The 12,383-nt window shown below is 40.1% G+C and overlaps 1 protein-coding gene across 1 annotated transcript in view; it reads right to left on the bottom strand.

Annotated features, from left to right (window-relative positions):
* The window catches only part of htr1d (5-hydroxytryptamine (serotonin) receptor 1D, G protein-coupled), a 29,551-nt gene extending 25,806 nt beyond the window's left edge, over positions 1-3,745 (bottom strand). Inside the window, exon 1 of the mRNA XM_074660590.1 lies at positions 3,140-3,745. The gene's annotated coding sequence lies outside the window, so the exon portion shown is untranslated. The remainder of the gene's footprint in view (positions 1-3,139) is intronic.
* Between the last annotated feature and the right edge of the window lie 8,638 nt (positions 3,746-12,383).

The following is a 12,383-nucleotide window of genomic DNA, read 5'->3' as shown; positions in this document are numbered from 1 at the left end:
TAAACATGGTTTTGGAAAGACTACCCTGTAAAAAAAAATACTCATATATATTTACTTACTTACTTACATATATACTCATACAATACCCTCCAAACTCTTCATACATTGTATACCTGTTGATATGTCGCTTTTTTTGAGAAGGGGTTTAGCGAATAGTCATATATGACTAAAACCCTATTCGCACGGGACTAGTAGTACTAAAATACTGGCTTTGTTTATCCCGTGCAAATGTGCCTCACGAAACACCAGCCCGTTTTCATTCCCAGGGCATCAAATAAAGAGGTTTTGTCCCAGCCATCGGTGTGTGATACCGCCGCACAAGGCACCCTTTAGCGCTGGTATGAGACGCACCGGGCTTTCCATATACTTCAATGTAAACCCACCCGGGCAACAGTAAACGCTGAGAGGAAGTGAGCATGGAGTGAACTGTGGTAACGTAGTTTAAAACTAAAACCCTATTTGCACGGAACTAGTAGTACTAAAATAATGTGCTTTGCTTATCCCGTGCAAAGGTGCCACACGAAACACGAAGCCCGTTTTCATTCCCAGGGCATCAAATAAAGAGGTTTTGTCCCAGCCATCGGTGTGTGATACCGCCGCACAAGGCACCCTTGAGCGCTGGTATGAGACGCAATGGGCTTTCCATTTACTACAATGTAAACCCATCCCAACAGTAAACGCTGAGAGGAAGTGAGCATGGAGTGAACTGTGGTAACGTAGTTTAAAGAGCGAAAAGGCACAATAAGGGTGGGCGGGTGGGTGGGAGCTGGATGGACCCAACAGACACAAGGCTTTCATCCAGGAGACCGCTGTTCGTGTCCCGTATGTTAAGTTTTGCTTTCACGCTACAATCAGCTGTTTTTTTGTGTCCTGTGTTCACAATGTCAAGTCACATTTTCATTGTACAAACATAGTTATGTTAAGCCCAACCATGTACTTCTTTCCTAAACCTAACTATAGTGGTTTTGTTGCTTAAACCTAAAGTGACGCCAAGGGGCGTGACAAAGCAGCGGTATCTGACGAGTTGGAGATGAGAACGTGTTGACTCTCCTCATATTTCCCTCATCGTATAGGCTACTCTGCTGACTCTCAGCGTCACTCTGACCAACTGTCCTACAGGGGGAGTTTTCCTATAGGAGTAAAAACAATATGACTCCAGGCCAGTGAGCAAAAGAGAGCGAATCAATGGGGATTTTTTTTTTTTTTTTTTACTCCTATATTCTCTACACGTAAAAAGATGTTATTAGAGAGAACTGCTCATTTGCTGCACTCTTGAAACCATCGGACATTAATTGCTTCTTCCTACATTAAATATTAAACCAGAATTTTTATACTTTGTCTATAATGAGCTCCAAACGAGTGATGTGCTGTGATATGGTCTCTCGTGCCTAAGATGAGCGGAGAAAACTCCTCCATCATTGTATCTGAAAATGACATATTCAACAGCATCATAATGTTTCAGTATTATTATTGTCTCCGATCTTTAATACAGTGTCATTATTATGTAGGGAGAGGGGTTGGCATAGTATGAATACAGAAGGAGTTGATTTTAATGGGTTGTCGATTACATTTTCCGTCTTCAGTCACCCTGATTGTTGAAGTGTGTGTGTGTGTGTGTGTGTGTGTGTGTGTGTGTGTGTGTGTGTGTGTGTGTGTGTGTGTGTGTGTGTGTGCATCTCTGAGTGTGTGTAGTGTGAGAGGATGGGGGAGAAAAAGGGTGTGAGAGAGGAAACTCCACGTGTGACTGTATGGTACATTGTGTGCTGAATACTTCTCATCAGAGCACCGTGGTGGTGATTCCCTTTCATTTCACTGAGGATCTCTCACATCAGTCGGCTACTCAAAGCAAAAAAAAAAAAATGAAACACTCTCTGCGAAAAGAGCCTGAGGTGGGTTTCTGAAAAGCTTGAGAGCACAGAGGACAGGTCTATTTTTTCCAACTTGAAATGGTTCTTAATGCTCGGGCTGCTCCTCCTCCTCCTCCTCCACCACCAGCTACTAACGGCAAAAGAAGCATCTTCTCATGTTATTCAAATATTTTAATTCGCTCCTCAAAGTGAAGATGATCAGACAGGAAGGTGCTAAAAAATTCAGATGATTTTTTTTTTTAAATTCTTGTCCACAAACAGACAATTTGAATAATATCACATTAATTTGCATAATCAGCAAGATGCCACAACATACATGTTTTTTAATGCCTCCCACAAAAAGCCCATAAAGCTTATTACCTATAACCAATATCACCATGTACTGTACCTCCACTCTCCTGCCCTACATCTCTTTAATGAATTCAGCTGCATGTGCCACAACTGTGCTGGTTTGGAGGCAATATAATGTCAGCACCATCACGACCAGTCAACCAGTGGCTTCTCTCTGAAACATGCAGTAGCATATTATACTCATATCATACAGGAATTTAAGCCTCAGGGTGAAATTAAATAAGCTTTAAGCTCCTTGTCTGCCATCAGCCTAACCCTAACACTTTCAACTCAGAGATCCAAACAACAGTTAATCAGAAACACCTTCATATCATCATTATTTTCATATAAATCAGAAATGGTCGGCTCTGTAAAGTTTTATTAAGCTGCAATCAATGACCCTAAAGAACTAAAATGGGTATTTTTTTAAAGCTTTAAAACATAATGTGCTTACTGCATCCTCCAACTGTTTACTCACCCTGTAAATCATGCAGGTTTTAATCCATAAGGACTTGCACTTCATGACGCCCTTACCTCCCCATAGGGACTCATATATATAATGCCTATATAGTGACCTTCTCATAGCCTACTTTGTGACATCTTCCATCTCTTATGGTGTCACTAATATAGTCCTCATAGGAGCCAGTGGTGATCACAGTGACCTGACATTACTCTGTTATACATCTCTGGTGTGTGGTGGGATTATTTCAGGATTCTCAGGATAGAGTTGTTTGACCTTTTCCAAGATGTTTGAACCTGTGATATTTGCAAGCTATTTTTGCAAGTGAAACGACAATACTCCACTGTAACCGATTTGGATTAAATGTCATCTGTTGTGCGCTCTCAGGTCTGTGCGTAATGGTAATACACACACACACACACACATGCTGGTGCTTTTTATTTATTTTTCTTTTAAAAGAAGAAAAGATTGTAAAACTTACCATGTTTTTTCTTCATTTCATTTCATTTTCTCTCCTCTTTCTCTTTAATAAAAAGCATAAAAGCGATCAGGAAATCCCAGCAGCGGTGTGCTTCATTTTACGCACGTCCAGTACAAACCAGCAAAAAACACAGACTGGTTACAGTCAGAGGGAAAAACCAGCAGACAGCAGCTTCAGGGTTGCTTCACATCTTATATCTGTCTGTATATAAACACAGTTAAGTCATTTCAGTTGTCCCGAGAAACTTGAGCGACTCACATTTTACGATATTCTGCTTCAAAAATGTCTTTTTCCAAGAGTTCAATCGCCAGAATGAGTGAAAAAAGTGTAGAAAGTGTGCTGCCGACGGAGCTCCATCTGATGCTTCAAAGCGCAGCTCATGGTGGGATGTCTGTCTGACTGTCTGTCTGTCTGTCTGTCTCCAGCCCCCCCGGGGAGAGACACGGGGGCTCCCTGGTGCTGATGCTGATCCGCTCTGCTCCGGAGGGGAGATCACTGGAGGAGACGTCAGCAAGCAAGGTGCATTCAAATCTGCCTTTCTGGGAGGTTTTGATGGGACTGACTGCTGCACGGAGGAGCTGCTCTGTGCACCACCACACACACAAACACACACACACACACACACACACACACACACACACACACACACACACACACACATACACATACACACACATATACACATACATATACACATACACAGACACACAGTGGGAGTGGATTTAATGGATTTAATGGATGGCAACTACAGGCGTTGTGTTTACAAGTAATTCAGTGGATTTCTTTGGCAGTCCATTTCTTGTTACTGTATACAGGAAAAGAGGTTCTCAAGGTCTGGTGTAGGGACCTCCCAGAGGCCCCTGCATGGCAATTTAAGATGGTTCCACAGCAAATCTGTTTAAAAGTTACTTGCAAATATGAATAATGATGACAGTGACCCCGATGAAGACCTATGTTGGTGGCAACGCATTGGTCATTTTAAACAATTATTGCCATGTAAAATAAAGGCATTTTAATTTTGTTCAAACACTACAGTGTGCTTTGGATTATTTTTTTTGGGAGACTTGCATTTTGCACTTTTTGGAAAACCATATTCCACCCATGCAATGAGCCCTTCACAAGACTGAATGATTAATGATCATTTTTGAAAGAATATGGTATCAGAAATTGGTTGTAACAGCGACACGCGCGCCATGTGCATGCGCTTACTGAATGTGAGCGAGCATCCGTCAAAACAGTGAGGCGAAACACGTCAACTAAAACCACAATATCACTCTATAGTTCACCTGCTTGGCAGTAATGTTAGCTGACCAGACAAAGGTCTCTCCATGAATCACTGCTGATCCTAGTGTTGGCTTTTCCTGCTTCAGCCTCCTGACCGCGCCCGGAGGGAACAGGGGCGACACCGGCACCCGGTCGGAGACGATAACGTTTCTCGCTACGAAGCCCCGTCACTTCACAAGACACGGAAAATCTCTGTTGGTCTGGAGGAGCTGCAGCAGTTATTTCTGCACAAACATCCACTGTACATTTACTAGATATTCTCAGATCTACGAAGTCTTCTGCAGTGTGTGCGCGCATGGACGTGAGGTGGAGCGAGCTGAGTGAAGGCAAGCAGGCAGAGGAGCAGAGGAGCAGAGGACCAGAGTACAGCAGAGACTCCGGTCCTGGAGACCAAAGCTACGGTCTCCCCCGCGTACTACGACCGCGGCCAACACTGTTTTTCAAGATGGGCTTCACTAGATATAACTTTGCGGTTTTGGTGCTTCCGTGTAGTTTGTGTTGGAGTCTGAGTCTGAACAGCGTAGCCACATGCGAGCATGGGACACCGACCCGGGTGATTTATACGTGTAAGAAGTTACAAACAGTCCCTTTAAGTTACTTGCAAATATGAATAATGATCATTTTTGAAAAAATATTTAGGTAAATAAATTCTGACTGAGATTAATTGACTTCTGAGATAATCACAGACTTCTTTTAGTCTTGTATTTGAAAGGGATGCTGCATCCAAAATCAGTCTTTTGTGAAACACTAACCCCATGTTTGTGTTTTTTTACACAGCAAATGGCAGTGGTGATATAAGAACATCCAAGACTCAGGCATCTCAAACCATTCCAATACAGCATAATGCCAAATACTCAGTATAATCTACTGCTTCTGTTTCTGTATAAATCTGCACCAATAAACCTTGCTGAGTTTAAGAGCAGTTGCATCATGCATTTGTTTCATTAAAATTTCATGGTATCTAAAGTCTGGAAATAGTTTTACAGTGAAAGTGCATGTGTCAGTAAACACATACATTCACTGTTGCAATGCAGCATGACTACAGATTAGTAGCAGGCTCTGTATAAGGCACAGGATACTTTTACTGAGTAGTTATTCATATTTTTTCCTTAAAATGTAAATATGTCTTTTAAAGGAACTGTGTGTAACATTTTTTTTTTAAATAATTTGTTTGGCTTTTGCCTTTATTTGATAGAGATAGTGATAGTCATGAAAGGAGGAGAGAGACAGAGGGAATGACATGCAGCAAAGGGCTGTGGGTCGGATTCGAACCCCGGGCCGCTGCAGCAAGGACTCAGCTCACCTGGTAAAGTGGGCGCCCCATGTACCAAAGGCTACCGGGGGCACCCCAGTGTGTAACATTTAAGGGATCTATCAGCAGAAATTAAATATAATCTTCATAACTATGTTTTCTTTAGTGTATAATCACCTGAAACTAAGAATTGTTGTGTTTTCGTTAGCTTAGAATGAGCTGTTTATATCTACATAGGGTGCGGGTCCTCATCACGGAGTCTGCCATGTTTCTACAGTAGTCCAGAACGGACAAACCAAACACTGTTATCTTTTCCTGCTTGGGTCAGAGTCGATAACGTTACTCACTCCCGTTGCTGTCACTCTCTCTCTCTCTTGCTTCACCGCTCACTTCCCCTGTACACACACACTCTACGCACTGGCTCTGCTCCACATGCCCTGCGCTACTCTTACAACAACTGGCTCGAGACGCAATTCGCTTTTTCGCCATCGGCCACCATAGTTCTCCTACACGCTTGGCACACGAGAGAAGCTTCAGATGGTTGCAATCTGCAACCTCACTGCTAGATACCGCCAGATACTACACACTGCTCCTGTAAAACCAAGATGCAATATGTTTTTCTTGCAGAGTTAGTCTTACCATAAAGCTAATTTTGCTATGAAAATAAAGATTTAAAGTTACGACGTATCTTTAGAGGAAGACAAAACCACAAACGGACGCACAGATTAAGATAAAGGAGCTCATGACACAACAGTATTCTTTCTGGGGAGTTAGAAATATTAACTCTGCTGAGTTTTATGCCAAATTTATGTCCCAGATTCAAGCAGAGTAATGAAGAAAACTGAAACTTTCAGCTGTCATGTCTCTTGAGGTGGGGGCTGTTTATGAGACTGCAGAGACTTGGTTGTTGACGGCTATTTGACACTTATTTCCAAAAGTTGGGGGAGAGAGAAACCTTGAAATTGTCACTGATGATAAATCCACATCTCAGCCATTCTTATATTAACTACACCACACTACTGAGATTTCAGCAACGGTGGCAATAATAAACAATAATAGCAGCTGCCATAAGACTATTTGACCCCTGGGGAAGACTTTGACAGCTTCTTCTGGAAAACATGGCTGAAATTGAGGATTAGGGATCACGCATTGAACATCAAAGTTTAAGCACATACAGTACATGTCTCCAACATAAACTCGCAAGAGAGAAACACCAGTTGAGTTGACACAAAAATCCATTAAAGTTCCCTAAATAATGCCTTATGGAGCATGCAGTATTCTGCATTATGTTGCCATAATCTTCTGTTTTCCCCAAATCAATTTTAAACAAATGCACATGTCAGGCTGTTACTGACAACACGGTTAAACATGTGTATGTCTGTCAGCAATCACCTTCCTTTAAACTGATGTTTTCCGTTAACTTCATCATCATACTGCTCCGTTTCCTCCGCATATCAGTGAATTAATCTCAAGAGAGTTTTCTGAAAAGCTCCACTTTCAAGTACGAGTAAAGTGTCTTAAAATTATTTTACATGCTCCATACTAATTCACAGAAAGAGCAGACTTGTTAGTTCATTAAATAGTTTGATTAAACTGCTTTTTTCCGCTCCCATCTTCTGTATATTTTATCTTTAATTGAATCAATAGCAGCTCCTTGAAAGCTAATTAACAGGCTCTTCAAGTATAGAAAATGTTAATGAAGAAATGGAGCACCTCCCTTGCACACATAGGCACACACACACACTTTATGGGCTTTTTAAAGTGGAAATAAAAACTGCTGGACTTTAAATTGACAGATTTGTCTTTGATCCCATCATCTCCATCCCGGGGAAATGGAGCGCCCACGTGGGACTGAAATACAGTGCAGTTTTGTTTTGCAGTTCAGCTCTTTGAAATACTTTCTCTCTGAATGAGGGTCAGAAATGTGTCTGTGTTGAGTTTTTCTGGCAGCGGTAGGATGTTCTGATATTTCAGTTAAAGGTTCAATTCATGATTTTTTTTTTTGTCTTATTCTTGTTTTGCGTAACATTGTGACATTTGCAACAATTTGGAGTTTCAAAAGTTTTTCTCTCCCGAGTAGACCCTGGACGGGTCAACCGGTGAGTCTGGTACGAAAAGACAAAATAAATCCAACGTGGTTTCATCCTTTTTTAGACATGCCAGCTACATCTCCATGCAGGTGTATGAGACAGAATTATACATTCATTACAAGTCTTCTTTCAATGCCTGACAGATTGTGTTGTGCTTCATTTATGACCAGATAAACCTATAATAATAATAATACTAATGTGGACCTTCAGGTGTGTGTTGGAAATACCAAAGCTAAGAACACAAAAAATATAGAAAAGGAGGCTACATACTGTATTTTGTACCTACAAAAAGTAATGCGCTGTGATTCGTATAGATCCCACAAAATCAATTTGTATGTAATCCACGTGATTGTGAACCAGGAAGTATAAAAGCGGCCGCGTAGGGAGGAGGTTTGGGTAGATGGGTGGGTCAAAAAAGGAGACCGGTGTTCGTAACCCGTGTGAAACCAGAAGTCAACATTGATTTATTGTCACGTAACTTCCACACTTAAGTCTCGCCACTTCCAGAGTTATTTTAACCCAAACCACGATCTTTTCCTAAACATAACTAAGTAGTTTAGTTGCCTAAACTTACGGATGTTTATTTTGAAAAGACTGGAGCGGAAATTGACACGTGCATCACGTGTTGGAAATTCGTAGGAAAACACACGAAAAATGAGGAATAACTTTTTCGTACAATATCATACGAACCGTTGTATGAGGATACGTTGTTGTTTTTTATTCAACCTCCGTGTATTGGGGGTTTTTGGTGCAAACTTAATGCACAGTACAAAGTATATATATAGGTGCTTACCAGTAAGCAACGACAACAATGTCATTTAATACCTTTCTTTCCAACAGCTGGTCAAAAATCAGCCTTTTAGAATAGTTAAACATTTAAATAATAATATTTACATCGCTCTCAGTGAAAATGTATTCTGTCTCTCTTATTCTGACTAATTTATACCATTAATATCGAGTCGACTGTAGAGAGAGGACAGGAGATGAGGGGAGATAGATATATAGAGACACAATTTATGGCCGGCTCTTAGGTAACCAGGGCACCCCACATTACATCTTTCAACAGGACTGAGTGGGTTGGTAGCTTCTTCTGCTTCCACTATAAAAAAATAACTGTTTTTATTTTAAATCCCAGACTAACACTGATTCTCATCAACGTGTTTGAGCAGGTAAATGAAAATTACTAAAGAAGTAAGTCATTTATATGAAAAAGAAATGCATTCAACGCTTGAAGAATGCAACCAAAACGTGAACACTCAAACACCGTAAACCGTGAACTCCTGATAACTACAAACACCTCACTTTACTCTGCGGTCAGAGTTTATTACTCTCTTCCAAATCAACGGATCCTAATTTGCCTCTCACTTACTCGTGAGCCGTCGCAGTGGCACCATGTGGTAACAGCAAGACTCCAATAAATCTTGTCACATCTTTATTTGACAGAGTTATATACGACTTAGTGGGAGGTGGAGCCGGATGAGTTTGCACAATTTAGTCTCCTGGAGATTTACCAAGAAGGAACCAGATATCTTTATGGCCTCTCCAATTTAAACACTTAAAAGATCAAACTTACAGCCCCTCCCTGTTTGTAAAGCACAGAACAAAGGCATTATTGTATTATTATCATATCCCTCAAGGCTCAATGGTATTTCATAACCCTGAACCTTAAAACATAAAACACAATAAAGCTTTTTTTATTTCAACTTTAAACTGAAATCCACGACTTTCCAAATGTTGTTTACCTCTGAAACCTGCAGTTCATATGGATCAATGCAACAGCATTTTTAAAGAGGACCTATTAGACTCATTTTCAGGTGCATACTAGAACATGTTTACATGCTTTAATGTTCAAAAAACACTTTACTTTTCTCATACCAGCTGTGCTGCAGCAATTCTTTTCACCTTCGAGTCTGAAATGCTCTGTGTAAGCTCTAGCCCCGCCCCCTCCTGAAAAGCCCTGTCTGCTCTGATTGGTCAGCTGGCCCACTCTGTTGTGGTTGGTCAACTTAACCAACATTTTCAGACTCCGCTCCAGCTCCGCTCTCACTAGCTTTGTTTGAGGGCGTGCCAAACTAACCGCTAGGCAAAATGTGTTACTTGGTGACATCACCACGTTACGGAAGAAAAGGCGTGACTTCAAGCAAGGCATTTCAGGCAGTTCAGGAGCAGTGTTTCTGTGGAGGAGAGTAACTCCCTTCGGCGTGGACTTTGTGCTTTGTACCTTTGCAGACCTTTTACATGCACAAAAAAATTACATAACGCACCAAAGGAAAGGGGAAAAATCACAAAAGCATAATAGGTCCTCTTTAACAGCTGCTGGCTGCAGCGTTTTCCCTCAATACAGGACCAATTTCAAAAATTGTTGTACCCATTAGTCACTTAGACACAAAAACATGGGAAAATAGGGTCATTAACTACATTTGGAAATTCTGCAGATCAATAAAGTATTTTGATTTGGTTCATCAGGCACTTAGATTATGAGAATGATTTCAGTATTCATCATCCAGCTGTGTCCGCAGAGGATCATCCCTATTCAGTTTTTTTCAACTCGAGGCCAAAATGTTAATTTTACACACAACACATCATGTTTAAACGGGTAGATTACCATTTATAAAATGTGACTATATTGTATACTTGTGATGTAGTGTGTATTGTTATTTTTTTTAAGATTTACGTCTTCAGTAGGAGTAAATTAACTTGGGGCGGCGAGTTAAAAATGTCATGGGAGGAAGATTGTTTTTCATTCATTCATCACATCACTGATGAAGTCTTAATTAATGACCACAGTGAGCGCGATGGATGCTCGACCCTCTCACACTAACCCATCATCATCATTCATCATTAAAGTTATTAGACAGTGATATCTTATTAGGTCACATGCTAAAGTGTTTTGCTGGATACTCATTTATCCAACAGTTGAATGAAAATTGAAAATATAGAGCGGGCTTGTGGATCAGAGGTTGCACCGAGAGAGGAAAATTGATTTTATAAACTGATCTGATATGAGAACTTAAAATTGGCTCTGTCATGGTGTTTGCTACTTCATACTTTAAACTGATTTTGTACATAAGAGATGATAATGAGATAATAAATGTATTACGGGGATTCCTCTCCTATCCCTCTTCCTCTCTGCATGTTTTAACTTGTGCAGGTGCCTGTATGTTAATCTGACACCATTCATTTCAGACTTTTGCTGTGGTGAAAGTGATACGGAAATATTATTAGATTTGGCTTCAGAAAGTATTAAGAGGCAGACTAACACATTGTTGGTTTTTGTGTTTTCATAGGATTTATTGACAATAAGAAAAATATAGAATAACGTCAACCTTATCTTTTAGGAATAAAGTAATAGTGGAGCCTCGAACGCACCAATGTCTTACTGACTGTATGAGTTCACTGCCTTTGTTTTTCCAAAACTACACAGCCTCTGGACCAGCTTCAACAGCTTGAAGGACATAATTCATGTGCAGAAAGAAGAGCCCTCTGTGTCACCAAGTTTTTGTTAAGTATAAAGAGGCGCAGGGCTTTTATTTAATTAATGGATTTTAATTGTTTCAAGATACAAAACGAAAATGTCTCTGTAGCTCCCACTTTACATGTTTCCTACTCACTACATCACAACACAAGTGATTTATTTTTTTTTTTTATAAAAAAGAAGTTGTTTTTTGTCTTAAGATAACCCAAAGGCAATTTGGCTGCAGAGCTGTGTTTTATTTCCTGATTGTTCACCATGAAAAAAACATCTTTGCAGCATTTGTAAGGTACGAAGGCCAAAGTGATGAGATACAACAGCAAAAATCACAGTAAACAGAGAGATAGGAACCCAGCACTGGCAATACTATACTCACAATGACATGATTATAACAAACAATTTATAATTATTCATGTTAATTTCTCCCAAAATGACCTAAAAATGCTCAGTTTAGTCTAATTTGTTATTAAATTCCAGGGATTTCCTGCAGGAACAACAGTCTGTTTACCTCTAATCATGAGCCAAGAACTAGTACTACACAGTGATTTACTTTGCCATCAGAGACCTGACTTGACATTTAGAATATCTAACCAAGGATACAACCTTTCAGTTAGCTGACCTACCTGTTTTAGTTGACTAAACACGTTAGCCTAACTATTCTTATTTGCTATGAGCAGATAAAGTAGGAATCACAAATTGCAAAGAGATTGACAGTTAACAATTTTCCGATGTGACCAAAATGAACGACTGCGTACCTGCAGAATATTTTGGGAGTGAAAGAGTTTCAGATATTTTCAATATGAATGCTTTGTTTGATATGTTGATATACAATGTATTTTGTTTCCCCTCAAAACACATTTTTATAATAGAAAATAGTTGTTTGTGAATGTATTTACTGTGAGCAAATGTGGTATCCTAATGCTTCAGTTGAATGCTGAAAGAGGGAGACCCTTTTAACAATCAAACCCATTATCCCATCTGTCTCATTAATTCACCAGTATACCAATAAACACACACATTTACTTACTGTGCACACACACTGCTGTCAAATCTACTGAAAAGCAGAAAAGTGAGCGTCTTTGAATCCTGCTATTGATTCAGTTGCAGGTTGAGTGACAGTTGAACACATAGTAATACACTACACAT

Source organism: Sebastes fasciatus, chromosome 15, assembly GCF_043250625.1.
Source record: "Sebastes fasciatus isolate fSebFas1 chromosome 15, fSebFas1.pri, whole genome shotgun sequence".
In the NCBI taxonomy this organism is placed as follows: domain Eukaryota; kingdom Metazoa; phylum Chordata; class Actinopteri; order Perciformes; family Sebastidae; genus Sebastes; species Sebastes fasciatus.
Note: the sequence above shows the minus strand (reverse complement) of the source record. Positions and strands in the feature narration are given on the sequence as shown.